This window comes from Epinephelus moara, chromosome 23 (assembly GCF_006386435.1).
Source record: "Epinephelus moara isolate mb chromosome 23, YSFRI_EMoa_1.0, whole genome shotgun sequence".
Lineage (NCBI taxonomy): Eukaryota > Metazoa > Chordata > Actinopteri > Perciformes > Serranidae > Epinephelus > Epinephelus moara.
In genome coordinates, this window is record NC_065528.1 from 30,770,774 (window position 1) to 30,786,928 (window position 16,155).

Below are 16,155 nucleotides of genomic sequence, written 5' to 3' on the forward strand. Positions count from 1 at the left end.
TGTCCAGTTTGGTGGCGGATCCAAACCAGACGGTGATGGATGTTCAGCTCACAGACTGGATTATGGCTGTGTAGAACATGATCAGCAGTTCCTGGGGCAGGTTGAGCTTCCTGAGCTGTCGCAGGAAGTACAGCCTCTGTTGGGCCTTTTTCCAGACAGTGTCTATGTGGGAGGTCCACTTCAGGTCCCGAGAGATCACTTCATTTATTTGTCTGCTAAAGTTATTTTGAAGACTCAAATTAAAAATACTATTAATATAGATAGAATATGATAATATAGAAAAAAGTACTCAGCAGCATATTGCCATAAAACTTCAAATCAAAGCCTAGTCCTGATTAAACGCCCGGTCCGTTTTACTCGCCCGGTGTGGCTACACATTTTGACAATAAAGGCCTGTCTCAATTAGAGGCGTGGTCTGGTTGACAAACAGTTCAATTTTTTCTCAAAATTAAACCCTATGTTCCCACATTTCTAGGACATTTTCAAAATCAGGGTTAGGGGTTAGGGGTTAGGGGGGATAATAGGTTGGGTGTAATTGGCTACCAAATTGGGAGAAAGGGGGATAAAATCTGATACAAATTTATGAAAAAGGAAATGTGGGAACATAGAGCTGTGGGAACATAGAGCTGTGGGAACATAGGCACGCTCCTGTTTGTACCCACTGGAGCTAACGTTAGTTTGCTGCTTAGAACATGCATACAAATATAAATGTTTAAACTTTTGTCAATATGGAGATGTTACACTTACCGCTTGGTTAGATTCTCTACAATTCAGTTCAGTTCTTCAGTTCTAATTAAGAATAATTAATTCAGATTTACTGGCCTGTAAACCAAAACAAAACTTCAAATGAGTAATATTCATATTCATTTAAATACAGAATTCAGTTGTTGATGGTATATATTTACATACATAATTAGTTATTTTATATATGTGTTGGGATTCAATGACGTAGCCTCCTTGAAATTCAGCCATTTAAGGATCCTTCCTTGACTTTAAGAAGCACCCCCCATTTTCAAAAATACCCCCCATGTCCGTGTGGACTTAAGGTCTTAGAAATAAGTCTGCAGCAAAAAAATCACAGCTCCCATTCCCCCTCTCCTCTCATATGACTGAGCGCTTTCTTAAAAACTAACAGACTTAACAAATGATCTGGAACAAGAGAAACATATTTTCTTCCATTATATCCAACTTAAAGGGACATTTTTAAACAGTTTTATCCCTGTTGTGACTGTCAAACAATCGATTTCCCATCGTGTTAAACTTGGTTAAATTTTAAAAACTAAAACAAAATGTCAGAAATGTGAAGATCTTTTAAAGGTAGGGCCCCCCTCCATCTCTCCTTTTCTCCTCTTCCCCTCCTCCTGTTCACTCCCTCTGCTCCTCCAGCAGCTGTATGATGAGCATCAGAGGAGCTCCTACACATCTCCTGCCTATAGAGGTCAGTAACAACTTAAAGAATCAGACTGCTGACAGATGTACGTGCTGCGGTGATGTAATCATTATGTCATCTCAAAGCTGGAGTCACGTGACGCTCTGTGACATGTTCACGCTACTGGAGAGCAGATGTGTTCAAACTGAATCACTATGTGTTGTTGTTGTGTAAACAGAGATACGAACATGAGAGGAACAAACGCAGCGTGTGTGATGAGGGAGTTACTGGGTTCATGTAAAGCCTGTAGACACACACACACACACAAACACACACACACACACTCCGCAGGCCTGCATGGAACTGGGATCTGGGGATTTAAGAAAATGTTTTTGGGGGATTTGATTTACATCACAGATTATAGGCAGGTCAGGTCTGAGCATGCCCGCCAGGCTGATTACCATCAGCTTTACATCCATGCAGCTTACCTTTGTTATCCCACTTCCTGTCGGTTTCACCGCTTTATTTATTTCTTTATTTGGAGAATATGTGTGCAACTTTTTAGATTTTTTTTATGATGTGCACTTTAACTTGGAATCAAAGTGATGTGAGTTCTGTGTCTTTCAAAAGTGAAAAAATAAATCTTTAATGTTGAATCTGCTCTACATTTGTGTCATTTTAAGATTTGTTTTCAGCCATGATCCTGAGCTGAGGAAAGTAATTAAGTACTGTTACTCAAGTACTATGCTCTGGGGATCCATGTTCTGCTCCCCTACACTCACACTCCATTACAAAGAGGCAAAACCCATATGTCTTACTCCACTACAAACCTGTTATTTTGTGGATTCTGATTAGTAATCAAAAATATAATGATCAGATTCATTATGGTGCGTTACTATATCTGAGTCTTATAAAGTCTTATATCTATATAAGACTTTATTGGGGTGCATTCACATGCTGCCCAGCAGGATATAAAATAACACATACATACATCTATACATTAAAATGTAATGAGTGAATGAATAATGAATGAAAAACACATGAATGCATGACCAATTATAATCCAGTGATGTGATATATGTTATTCTGGAATATGCCACTCTGCAAAATAAGTACTTTTGGTACTTTAATGAGAACAAGCGTAAAGTTTACTATCAAGTCAGGAACTTTACGTGTTAAAAGGAAATAAAAATAAAAGCAAGAACTGGAAAAACTAAACATAACAAAACAATTATATATAATAGAAACAATACTTGTGTTTTAAAACGAGAGTTGTACAATTTTTTTAAGTGTATTTTGATGCTAATCTTTTTTTATTTGTGTGTATACCACTGGCAACCTACATCAAGGAACCTTCAGGTTTGATTAAGGGTAAATGAAAATAATTTTAAAAATAAATAAATAAATAAAAGTAATACAATTTTGAAGTTGGGAAAAAACAATACACATTAAAAACTATTATTATTTGTGTAATGATAATAATCATCATAAAAATGATCGGAGGTCAGGACCTATATTTTTCTTTCTATTACTGACCACTACAACACTGACAGTGACTGACCATAAATAAATAAATAAATCAGTAAATAAAAAATAAAAGACAATTTAAATAAATGTGATACAATTTTGAAGTTGTATGAAATAATAAAATTATTGAAATAATACATATTAAAAATTATTATTGTCCATGTAATGATAATAATCATTATAAAAATGACGGTAAGTGACCATAACTAAATAAAAGTAAAAATAAATAAATAAAAATTGATATTTAAAAGATAAATAAATATGATACAATTTTGAAGATGGGAAAAATGAATACATATTAAAAAGTATTATTGTTTGTTTAATGATAATCATCATCATAAAATGACAGTAAATGACCATAAATAAATGAATAAATAAATAAAAATTAATATTTAAAAAATAAATAAATGCGATACAATTTTGAGATGGGAAAAAATAAATAAATAAATTTTAAAAAATACCATAAATAAATAAATTAATGAATATATAGATAAAAATAAGTAAAATAAATGTGACACAGTTTGGAAGTTGGTAAAACTATTTTTATTTTTTTATGTAATGACAATCATCATAAAGTGACTATATTTTTCTATTACTGGCCACTACAACACGGACAGTGACTGACCATAAATAAATAAATAAAAAGACACAATTAAAAAAAATAATCTGAATAAATGTGATACTATTGTGAAGTTGAGAAAAAAAAAAAACATATTAAAAATTATTATTGTCCGTGTAATGATACTAATCATTATAAAAATGATGGTAAGTGACCATAAATAAATAATTAAAAGTAAACATAAATAAATAAATAAAAATTAATATTAATAATAAATAAAGTGCTACAATTTTGAAGTTGGGGTAAAAGAATACATAATAAAAACTATTGTAAATAAATACTTTTTAAAAAGACCATAAATAATAAAGAAAGAAAATAAAAAAAGAAATAAAATAAATGTGACACACACCATAAATGAATATATAGATAAAAATAAGAAAAATAAGTAAAATAATTGTGACACAGTTTTGAAGTTGGTAAAACTATTGTTTTTATGTAATGACAATCATCATAAAGTGACTATATTTTTCTATTACTGACCTCTACAACACAGACAGTGACTGACCATAAATAAATAAATAAATAAATAAAAAGAAACAATAAAAAAAATAAAAATAATAATTTGAATAAATGTGATACTATTGTGAAGTTGAGAAAAAAATAATACATATTAAAAATTACTATTGTCCATGTAATGATAATAATCATTATAAAAATGATGGTAAGTGACCATAAATAAATAAATAATTAAAAGTAAAAATAAATAAATAAATAATATTAATATTAATAAATAAATAAAGTGATACAATTTTGAAGTTGGGAAAACAAAATAAAAAAATAAGAAATAAAATAATTGTGACAGTTTTGAAGTTGGGAAAACTATTGTTTTTGTGTAATGACAATCATCATAAAGTGACTATATTTTTCTATTACTGGCCACTACAACACAGACAGTGACTGACCATAAATAAATAAATAAATAAATAAATAAGTGTGTATCATAAAATGTGTGTGAGGACTGTCGCAGGCTGGACGGAGCTGCACCAGCAGCACCAGCAGCAGCAGCATCCTCCACCCGCTGAGGTCAGATGAGCCCGGCGGGCGGCGCATTGCTACCTGGCTGACATCCTGCACGGCTCTCCCACTCAGAGTTTGAGAAGTGCTGTGGACTTCCTGGTACGGGACCATGGACGCGGAGAGCTCCCGTGTGTCCGGGGAACTACCTGCAGCGATGTGATCGTGGACGACCCGTCGAGTTGAGAGCAAGGTGAGGCTCCGTGGGTTCGAGAGCCCCGGTGTTGTTCCCTTATGTTGGAGCAGATGGGAACTTGTCGAGCTCCTCAAATGCATCTGTCAGTGGGAACGGTGGCGTTGCTGCGGGGCTGAATGACGGTAGCTCATTAACGGTAGCTTCGGAAAGTGACACGGAACATGGCGGCGGGGCTTTGGGGACTTTGTTTGGCGCCCGGGACAAACTGTTGACGTTATTTTATGTTTATTAAAGCCGGTACATTGTGTTTTATGATTGTAAACTTTGTGCTTATTTGTATTCACCGAGGCCTACCTAGCCAAACCCACCACTGTGAGGCTAGCAGAGCGCTACAAGGGCACTTCCGGTATCGTCCTACAAAATAAAAGTCGTGTTCACGGGAATACCTGACTGTTCAAGGGAGTTTTATATGAATGTTGCTTTTTTCTTACTGCGTTAAACAGTGTTAGGGAGGTTAGTTTAGTTTATTTGATTTATAAAAGGAGAGTGCAATGATATTAATCACTTACAAGAAATAAAAACATGCTTGCACCAGATTTATTGAAACTCTAATTCCATATGTAGTCCCACACGTAATAAGTAGACGCAATAAATAAGAATAAAATTCCACGTAACATAATATTAGCAGAACGTACACACTGCATAGTACGAAATAATATATAAAACGCAGTAGCTACCTTAGAAAGTGCCTTACATAGAGAGCTACATGTAATCCGAGGTGTGGACTCGAGTCACACGATTTGGTCTAGAGTCACAAATTTGATGTCTTTCGAGTCGAAAACTTGAAACTCAACTTTTTTAACACCAGTGACTCATGACTCCACTTGCACCAGAGTGTCTGCAGGTCCTTAAACACCCTTAAAATGTCTTAATTTATAACAATAAGGCCTTAAAAGTCATTAAATAGTCTTAAATTTGAATTTGTCAAGTCTTAACGGCTACAAACATTTGATCTAATTTCATTTATCCATTTTTAAATTTCTTTTTGGGAAAATGAGTGACGCTTTTCTACGTACAGGTCCACATTTCTGATGTTGTAGATCTTTAAAAACCTATTATACTGTCATTTTACTGTCCTAAATTTGGTTGAAAGGTTCTCGAACGAGTCTTAAAAAGCTTTAAATTTATCTGTCTGATACCTGTACGTAAGAATGCCTGATACCTTCCCCCAGGCCCAAAGATTAAAGTGTATATTATATCAACAGAGAGCAAGAATCTATTAATTTCCCTTCATTTCTTGAATAATTAAAGTGAAGTTTTATTAAGAATCGACACCTAATATTCCCAGATTCGCTTTGTCGGAACCGGCCTGACAGCGTCCAGTCAAGGAGAGAACCTTCAGAGAACTAAGGTTACATTATTTATATAGAACAATTCATGCATAAAAGGCAAAGCATTAGTGACAGAGAAAGAAAAGATGATTGGAAAATAGAAATAAAAGATAAAGTTCAGTTAAACTACAGATGAAGACAGCATAATGATTTGTTTAAGACTCGAAACTCAAAGTTTAGACTTACTGTGACTCAGTCCCCAGATCTCTTGAGTACAAATATCACACTGTGAAAATCAGAGTTGTGGACTGGGGTCACAACTTTGATGACTCTAGACTCAACTTGACAAAATCCAAAATAACTTGCAGCAGGACTTGGACTGTATAGCCAATGACTTGTGGCCGCACTTGGAGACATTTGACTTGAAAATACTTGATGTAGGACTTGACTTTGAACTCACCCGTCTTGACTTTGGACGTAACCTGGGGCCCGAGTGCCAAATTTGACACCTACTTGTGACTTGCGAAACAATGACTTGGTCCCACCTCAGCATGGAATTAAATTACAAATTAAATGTAATTGTAATCAGTTACAGTTACTGATCAAAAATTCGGTGATTACAAATATATTCTCTTGGGTAAAAAGTTTATACGTAGAATAAAACATTCACTCTGTTGCTTTGAGTCTTTTCGTCGTGCAGGATGCCTTCGTTTGGCGAACGTGCTGGCAACAGTATGATGAAAGTTTATACTTTTGTACTTTACGTGACGTTTATACTTTCAGTTGCTTTCTCCGTATTATTGTTGGTAGTTATGGCAAAAATATTGTCAGCATAAGTGTTCATATTTTGAAGAGGTTTATGGTAACTTTAGCAAATTTCGTTCAGTGTTTCACATGAAGAACGTCAGCACAAAATGGAGGAAAGCGAAGAAATAAATTACCTAAAACGCAATTTGAAATACATAAGCTCATCAACCATCTTGTAAAGGCATAGTTTGGATATTTTGAAGTAAGGTTGTACGGGGTACTGATCCACAGTCAGTGTGTTAGACACAGCAGATGTCAGTTGGCATGACCCCACTTTGGAGAAGCAGACTGGAGTGGGATACTGAAGCTAAGCAATGTACTGCTGTGGATGGGGTTGGCAACAAAATGTATTTCAGCCACCTAAAAATAGTCCCACCTAAAGAAATCAGTATCAGTTTAAGTGTACGCTACACTGAGAGTATTTTCATCGCTTTACCTTATTGTCAGACAGCCCATTTCAGCAACTTCAGCTCCTCATCTTTGTGCTTGTGAAAGCCACCAGACTCCATTGAGAAAAACAGTAATTTTAGCTCACTGAACTCAGGAGCTGCTGGTCCATTGCTGCTTTGCTCAGACAGTTATTTTATGTTATTGTGTGACTTTGGTGAATCCGAACTAATGCTTTAAATCTCCAAAGTCACACAATAACACAAAATAACGAACCGTTAAAGGCAGAGGTAGACCAGCAGCTCCTGTGTTCAGCGATGTTAAATCACTGTTTTTCTCAATGGAGTCTGGCTTTGAAGAGAGCGATAAAAGGGCTTCATTTTCCAGTTTGAAATCAGTGTCTTACATGAATGTACAGCAGTGAAAATACTCACAATACAGCGTACACTTAAGCTAATATTGATTTTATTATGTGTCTAAAAAACGTTTTGTTGCTGACCCGTCCAGAGCAGTAGCTTCCATGTCGGACTCCAGCCTGCTTCCCCAGACTGTAAGCCTGCTGACTGACATCTACTGTTTGTAATATACTGTCTAATGATAAGTACCTCAAACAATTCCACTTCAAAAAATCCAAACATGACTACTCAACTGTTATTCCTTGCTCTCTGGCGATCCTGTCTTCCTCACATCGGCTGCCTGTTGCCTTTAGAACAGATTTTGAGATATTATTGATGACTCACAAAGCCCTCGCTCCAACTTATCTGATCTGTTACTGCCCTGTGTCCTCTCTTCACACCCTGAGATCCTCAGATGTGTCGCTCCTTGTCGTTGGGTCCAGATTAATTCACAGAGGTGACAGAGCGTCTGCAGTCAGAGCTCGTAGACTTTGAAACGACCCGCCTAAGGAGATCAGGGCTGCAAACTCTGTCTTGTCTTTTAATCACTTTTAAAACCCCACTTTTTAAGAATCGCTTTTCAGTAATTAAATAACGTTTTAGGACATTTTAGTTCATCTTGCCCTGTTTCTACTGTGTACCTATTGTTTAGCTCTTAGCTCATCTCATTCTTTCTCTGTTAATTTTTAAATCATACTTTCTATTGTTTACTTAAGAAAAAAAAATGCAGCCTACACCATAACGCATCACAAGATTGTATAAGTATCTTAAAGAACATATTATTCATAAACATAAAAATAAATTGTTAAAAATAAATGAATATATAAAAGTATTATTATTAATAATAATAATAATAATACTTTTATATATATTTTAAAAGTTTATTAAAAGTATTATTATTAAAAGTTTCTAAAATATTAACAATAATAAATTATTTTTAATATTAAAAAATAACTATAAAATTAGAAAATGGTTAGAAAAATATATAGAAAATATAAAACATAAATTATTAAAAATATTTTACATCATATTTTATCAAAAAATGATAAATTATTTATATTATATATAAATATACACACGTAAAAAAAAAACAATTGAAAAAAAAATACAAGTAAAAAAATTGACATCAATCAAAAAATTTGATACAAATAAAATTAAATATTATACAAAATTAAAATAAGCTCGATGAAGGCTGCAACAGAACTATTCATTCTGTCTATGTTTTTAAATGTATTTTATTTTTTATATTTAAGGACTTTGTAACTGTCTTTTGAACGGTGTTAAATAAATAAAATTTATTTTCATTATTAACTTTCCCTTTAAAATGTAAATTTAGAGATTATCTTGTAATTTAAAGCTAACACTGGTGCCATGAAGTGTACGGTAAACTCCTAATTTTATTTTAGTAACTTTATATTGTGGTGTATGAATGTAAACCCTCAGTACCTACTTTTATTTTGAATGTCCAATCGCTTTAGTTCCGGTCGTCTTCCGGCTGAATGTTTAAAACTTAACATGGCCGAAACCAACGAGGTAGCCTCCCGCAACGGAGTCAATGCGGCTCGAGCACCAATCACGGCCTCCCATTGGCTCCAGCCGCGAGCTCCGCGGCTCCTGGTTGGCTGCGGCGGCCTGTCCGTCACGTTGATGAGCTCGGAGCTGCAGCTGCTGCATTAGTAGCGTTTGAAATGAACCGAGGAGCTCAGTTTGTTTACTGGTGTAAATAACACAAATATGTGGACGTAAACAGGGGCGCGTGGACGCGGGTTTTCCCCCGGTGCTTGTGTTTAGGAAAGTTGAGCAGTGTGTGTTGTTTCTTGCCTCGCGAGAGACGGAGAGTTACCTTTGGAACAAGGTGCGTGAAGTTGGACTGGAAACCGGATGTAGGGCGAATTTATTCCAAAGTAAAAGCATGAAACGTGTCAGTTGTAGGGATAAAAGTGCTTTTTATGAGCCAAAAATGTGTGAAACCTCTTTGTTATTTTATCAGCGTATTTAGTTAAAATTATATTGTTCATAGAGTAAAAATAAACCATGTAAATACACATAAAAGAGCATGTTGCACACTTATATATCACAAAGCTTAAAATGTCCTCATCAGAGTTTCTTAACGCTTGAAAACAGAGTATTTATCATAATCTCTTAAGCGCTGTTACATCAACTGACTGTTATGAAAATATTAAAGTTAGTATGAATTCACAACAGGAGTAGAGGGCTTTCTGAAGAAAATGATAGTTTTATTTTGAAAATCTTGATAGGAAATGATGTGTTTCAGTGTTGTGGACTTGACAATGGTGTGTCTTTCAATCCTTCCTATCCCGCTTCAGGATAATGCGGCTTAAGGCAGTCAGGGGCTTTACAGTTTGAAAACACAAGGCGTTTATAGTAGTAGTATGAGCCACTGTGACTGTGAGGTGCTTTCAAGACCCTGAACCTTGTAAAATATTGTTTACCTGCAGAACTGCAGAGTTGGATTAACTGACTGACTGAACCACACTCTAGGAAAATATTAACTATTTATTCAGAACTGATTTGTCTCCTGCAGGCCCCTGAAGTCGTTACACTGCTGTCGTCATAAAAAGTTGTTGTAAAGTGTGATGTTGGTTCCTGGTGTTGGTTGTCGGGCTGCGATGAAGTGAGCAGCATGTCAGGATGTGTCAGGGTCAGACTATTCGCTTTATCAGCTTTTATTTGGAGCCATTGTGTCACTGCTGAGTTGCTTGTCAGGGATCAGCCCTTTCCCAGCTCTGCTGCACAACAGAGAGAGAGAGAGACAGAGAGGTAGAAGCAGCATTACTGGAAAAGACAAATCCTGCCACACTACTAGTACTACTACTATTAATACTAATGCTACTGCTACTACTATCATTACTAGTATATGTGCAAGCAAGGCAGGTTTATTTCAGCAATTCAAAGTGCTTTATAAGCGAGCAGATAGAAGACTCATGGAGAAATACAAATACAAATAAAACAGTCAAAAGAAACAACAGAGAGGAAACTGAACTAAAAGTCGAACCTATCCCCGCTCTTGTCACTGCCAGACTCCATTGACAAAAACAGTACTTTTACTTTGCTGAACACAGAGTCTGCTGGTCTAACACTGCCTTGATTGGTTAGTTTGTGTCATTGAGGGACTTTGGTGTATCCGAACTTCTGCATTTTAGAAGTCTGTAACATGAATCAAAGTTGCAGCTTTTCTTTTTGACGTTTCAGCACCTGCAATTGAGATTAAGACTGCCAGATAGTCACTTTAAATATTTTTCTTTGCTTGTCTTGTTAAGTAAAACAACAGAAGCGTAATGCTCTCTTTTTTTGTTTTGTTTGTTTGTTTGTTTTGAAATTATATGCTAGTTAATTCAGTAAAACAGAGCAGGTTTGGTTTCCATAAAAACGATTCGCAGATTTCTGAGATAATCATCTCGTTAATGCAGGAATAACAGGGTGAATATTTTTGTGACAAGTGAATGCATTACGCTTCCATTGATTCAATGGGCTCCGTGCAAACTTTAAGTTGGACAGTCAGACTATGAAATATATGAAGCATAGCAATAAACTTTATTTATATAGCGCCTTTCAAAACACAGTCACAAAGTGCTGTACAGTGAACGAAACACATTCAAAACACAAGGAGAATTAAACAAATTACATGTCATTAAATATCACCAAAGTAAAAGATAAAATAAGGCAAGATGATAAATGTGGAATAAAATCAATAAGATGGTCTCCAGTCTGGACTCTGGGACAAGCAGAAGACCTCTGCCCGAGGACCTCTCAAACTACGCAGAGATTCATAAGTCTTTCATAACAAGTCTGAAATATAATCTGGAGCCATGAGGAGCCTTAAAAGTAATCAAAACGATTTTAAAGTCAGTCCTGAAACAAACAGGGAAATGTAAAAAGGGTTAAACTGGTGTGATGTGGTCGTGCTTCTTAGTTTTGTTGAAAGCCTTGTGGCTGCGTTCTGAACAATCTGCAAGGTTTTTTATTTAAACAGGACTAAGTTGCAATAATCAAGACGCAAACATGCCTCCTTTAATCTTTGTGTTTCTGTACGGCAGCTAAATAGATCGGATTTTGAAGCATTTCTACAACACGCTTAATCTCGAATGTATATTTACATCATGAGTGCAGAAGCCTCAGTATAGATTACACAGAAGCAAACGTGGGACAGACACCTGGCTGTTAAATATTCATTTTTGAAGCTGGCCGTACAAGAGTTTGTGGCCTGACCTGACCCACTGGTGGATAAAAGCTCACTGCTGCAGCCTTTTGAGGTTAAAGATCTGACTGGCTTTAACGCCGCCCCGCTGCCAGTGTGCGCCATTGTCAGCACTTGACCTTTTTACACACAGCCTCCTGCTGACTTTTAGACATTGTCGCTGCCCTGTGTGGCATTTTAGAGACCCAGCAGTGAATGCGAGGCACATTTGCACCCTGCTAATAATAGCAAACTAAAGCTCCGGGTTCCCCCACAGAATGTTGTTTTATAGGTTGAAGTCTATAATGCAGCTTTTAGGCACCACAAAGACACGTTACCGAAGTATAGGTGTGTCTACAGCTGCAACGAACCATTGTTTTTATTCTCTTATCTTGCTTTAAAGTCTATATTTTGTCTGACCAGCAGTCTAAAAGTTAAATACATTCAATTTATAAAGGTATTAAAGAGAGAAAAGAAGCCAGTCTTCACATTGGACGACCTGGAGCTAACTTGTGTTTGGAGTTTTAGACTGTTGGTGGGACAAAATACAGATTTTAAAGCAAAATATAGGACTGAAAACAATGGTTCGTTTCAGCCATGTCGCTGTAGACACGCCTATATTTTGGTAATCTGAGTGAAGGCGTCTGTTTTTGAACGAAGAATCTAAAAATGGAGAAAATCTTTGATTAATTGGATTTGGAAACTGCATTAAATGTCAAACTTATGAATGCTCTTGTCACTGCCAGACTCCATTGACAAAAACAATACTTTTACCTTGCTGAATATGGCAGCTGCTGGTCTACCTCTGCCTCCATTAGTTAGTTTGTTTGTGTTATTGTGGGGTTTTGGTGCATCCGAATTAACCTATTAAAGCACCAAAGTCACGCTAGCCCTTTTTAAACAGGAATTGTGCAAATTTGCAGCAAAGCCCAATCAGTCTTTGTTCAGCATTGNATCCCCGTCATCTGACGGTTAATGGCCTCTTCGTTTGCGAGGACAAGGAGGGCGCACAATTCCTTGTCTCCCCAGTTGCTCATCTTTACAGTGTCTGTCAGGTTTGCGTTTCCCTCTTGCTACTAGCTGCTCGCTAATTCCTGCTATCAGCTGTTTCTTGTTTATACCCCGCAAGTGCCTTTGTGCGGCGTCATCAACAGCTCCTCCCACAAGTCATCAACAGCTCCTCCCACACGTCATCAACAGCCCCTCCTGTTGCGGAAGGCCGCCTCGGTCTGTTTAAACTAAAAGGGTTCCGCCAATATGTCTACCCTACGAGGCGGAAAATTGGGCGCCTCGGATCAACTCGCCAATCTGGCTCTGTGTGTCTCGCAGCTTGCCGGCAAAACGGCCCAACATTTGCCGGAAATCTGGCAGTGTCAAAACGGCCCAACATTTGCCGGAAATCTGGCAGTGTAAAAGGGGCTATAGTTACACAAACAACTAACTGATCAAGGCAGAGGTAGACCAGCAGACTCCATATTCGGCAAAGTAAAAGTACTGTTTTTGTTAATGGAGTCTGGCAGTGACGAGAGCATGGATAAGTTTGACTTTTAGTTCAGTTTCCTGTCCGAAAGGGCCGTCTGTGTAGGAAGTACTGAGCATACCACTGGATAAAGTAGACTTGGATTATTGTGATTGAGACAGTGGTAGACCAGCAGCTCCATGTCCAGTGAGGTAAAATGACTATGGCTGCCCCCCACACTGAGCGAGCCACCTGTTAATGACGCTGTGGGCTAATGGACTTGTAGCTACTTCCATGTTTCAGATGATACGTCATGTTTGTAGTCGACCAATGAAGATGAGTTTACATATCACCTTGGGTTCGTCCTTCACCTTCTCAAAATGATCCCACACTTTGGATTTCCTGCCCGACATGTTATTAACTAGCCTGTGGAATAACCGCAGGTACCAGCCCTGGAAATTAACCTGACTCCTGTCTGACTGTTATGAGTTATATGAGAGTTTATAAATGGATGTTTTGATATAGATTTGCTGTTGTTAGATCTGGAGCCCTATGACTTCAATTCATCAAGGATTTTCTCTGTTTTGGGATTCATGGTTCACTGTGGACGAATGCCGGAAAAAACAAATTTTTCTTCATGAATTGAACGTAACACGGGGCGAGCAACTGATAAACAGATGGTCATTTGGGGGGTGAAGTGTTCCTTTAATAAATGACTCCAAAGTTGTGACAAGAAGCAACATTCCTAGATTTCCAGGCGTCCACTGCTGAATCTGCTGTAGGATCTGATACGTACAAAACTACCTTAATAAATCAATCTCACCATGATGCCTACATTCGGTAAAGGACATAAAATATTTGATGAATCCAAAAAGGAGTTTCCCAGTGCGGAGGTGGAGGCTGCTGTTGGATGTATGGCTCAGTGACAGAGAGGAAATGGAAGAGCCCCGCAGTCGTCAGGGTCAACAACCACAAATTAGTTCATCTCTTTCTTCTGTTCCCTTTCTATCTCTGTTACAGCGTCTCTCTGCAGAGCCACTCCAGAAACAATTGAGCCAGTCAGTGTGTGTGTGTGTGTGAGAGAGCTGAGAGTATGTGCGTGTGTTTTCTTGTTGAAAGGGCAGTTTATTTGCCAGGCTGCGCGGCGTCAGGTGGCTCCCCAAACTCAAAAGCAGGTTTTGTCTGAGTGGATGTCTGTAACGTAGCAACAGAGACTTTGCTGGGTTTCTCTCCGTCTCTCAGCTTCAGTCAGTGTGTCTTTACAGTTGGGTTACCTTATCCTAAATGTCTTTCCATGATATATAGGTGTGATCATACACACATCCAAGATCCAGCATGATATCTATCCCCTCATCTATTTCCCTCCTTTAAAAAGGCTGCAGCAGTCTCAGTGTATCCTGCACGCTCCCTGATCTGCAGGTCAGCTCAAGTCTCACAGTCGGTGCAGCAGAATTCTCCACGAGGCAGGCGGCCCGCCCTTATACCAGATGTAGTCTAACACACACTCAGTGTTTCTGCATTCCCTCACTACCGTCCAGGCCTTGGCACCGTGCTGCTGCCCGTCTTTATTGGCCGCTGATCCCCGCTGGCTCAGTCCTCCGCTCTCTCTTTTAATGCCCGGCTTCAGAGCAGCAGCGCACCACACACCACCAGATGCTGAGCCGCCCTCTGGCCTGTCTGTGTGTGTATGAGACAGAGAGAACTGCATTGGCTCATGACCCTGCATCAGATGTAACTAACCCCGTGTCCAACAAACACGCCGGTGTTTGGCCAATATGGGTTTATGAAGGCCGATACAGATAATTTGGGATGAGTCTGCCACCAGCTGCCTGTTCGCACATTTCACTTTGGACTGTTTTCATGTCAGCGGGTAGTTAAGTGCACTTCAGAGAGGTCTGAGCAGTCTGAGGTTTACATGGTTATTCTTTAACACACCATAGCAGCAGTAACACATCCCTGACAGCTACTGGCCTGCTGAGTTTACAGCACAGAACAAAAGAGATCTGGTTTCTGCAGCAGCGCTGTGGTTTGACTCTGAAGGCTGTTTTAGTAGATGTCAGATTGATGCTGCCACTAATGACTGTTATAGCTCGGCTTACTGTCTGAATTTGGCGCCAGGATGTTCTGAAATAATCAGTTTTATTACACTGAAGTTGAGGATTGTGATATTTGTGATTAAAGATCATACATATTGTTAATGTAGAATTGTGTTAACGCAGCTTTGTGACCTGAGTCGAGCTCCTCAGTGACGGTCGTGTGGTGTACAGCTCTGTAGTGTCAGTCTTGATAACTGGCTGGCGTCCCGGCTCAGGGCAAAGGTGGACATATGGTGGATCTAATCCCAGGTCACAGCCTCAGAGCTAATAGGGTTTTTCTACGGGCCCGGATGGGTCCTGGAGAGCTGCGCCATGCCAAGCCAAGCTGAGATGACAGCCCCACAGCAGGGGACAGGCTCGGTACTCGGGACAGTGTCCTCTCTATAGCTGTGTCTTCAGTGGCTAAACTTGTCTGTGCTGGAGGCCAGAGAGAAAACTCTTTAAATGTCTCTGTGTGTTCAGCTCTCAGTACCTTTGTAACGTCTACCTGAGTGTCTGTGGGTTGGAGTTTAGTTTCACCCCTGTGTTCTTTTAACTGTTAGATGATCACTGTCACCAGGATCGCAACTGTGTTCAGTTACTGCTTACGCAAACCAAACCATTCCTGCTTCTGCTTCTTCACATTAAAAGCTTTACACTGGTGAACTGGAAGGATTTTTTTTTGTGAAGTGTCAGGAAATGGAAGCATAGCCCTTTTTAGATAGGAATTGTGCAAATTTGCAGGAAAGCCCAATCAGTCTTCTTTCAGCATTGGCAGTATAAAAACACCTGCCTACTTTTGTTTACACAGAATGCGCCTTTTTCGGGGCAATGGGGG

General features: G+C 38.3%; 2 protein-coding genes across 4 annotated transcripts in view; one reads left to right on the plus strand and one right to left on the minus strand.

The window, feature by feature from the left end:
• Positions 1 to 16,155, minus strand: part of abcc9 (ATP-binding cassette, sub-family C (CFTR/MRP), member 9) — a 555,625-nt gene that overhangs the window by 277,631 nt on the left and 261,839 nt on the right. The window lies entirely within an intron of this gene.
• The window catches only part of usp6nl (USP6 N-terminal like), a 127,951-nt gene continuing 116,363 nt past the window's right edge, over positions 4,568 to 16,155 (plus strand). For 2 of the 3 annotated variants that reach the window (XM_050036284.1, XM_050036287.1), the window contains exon 1: positions 4,568 to 4,722. The gene's annotated coding sequence lies outside the window, so the exon portion shown is untranslated. Of the gene's footprint in view, positions 4,723 to 9,231; positions 9,441 to 16,155 lie in introns of those variants that run through there. The other variant, XM_050036285.1, reaches the window with a different exon arrangement.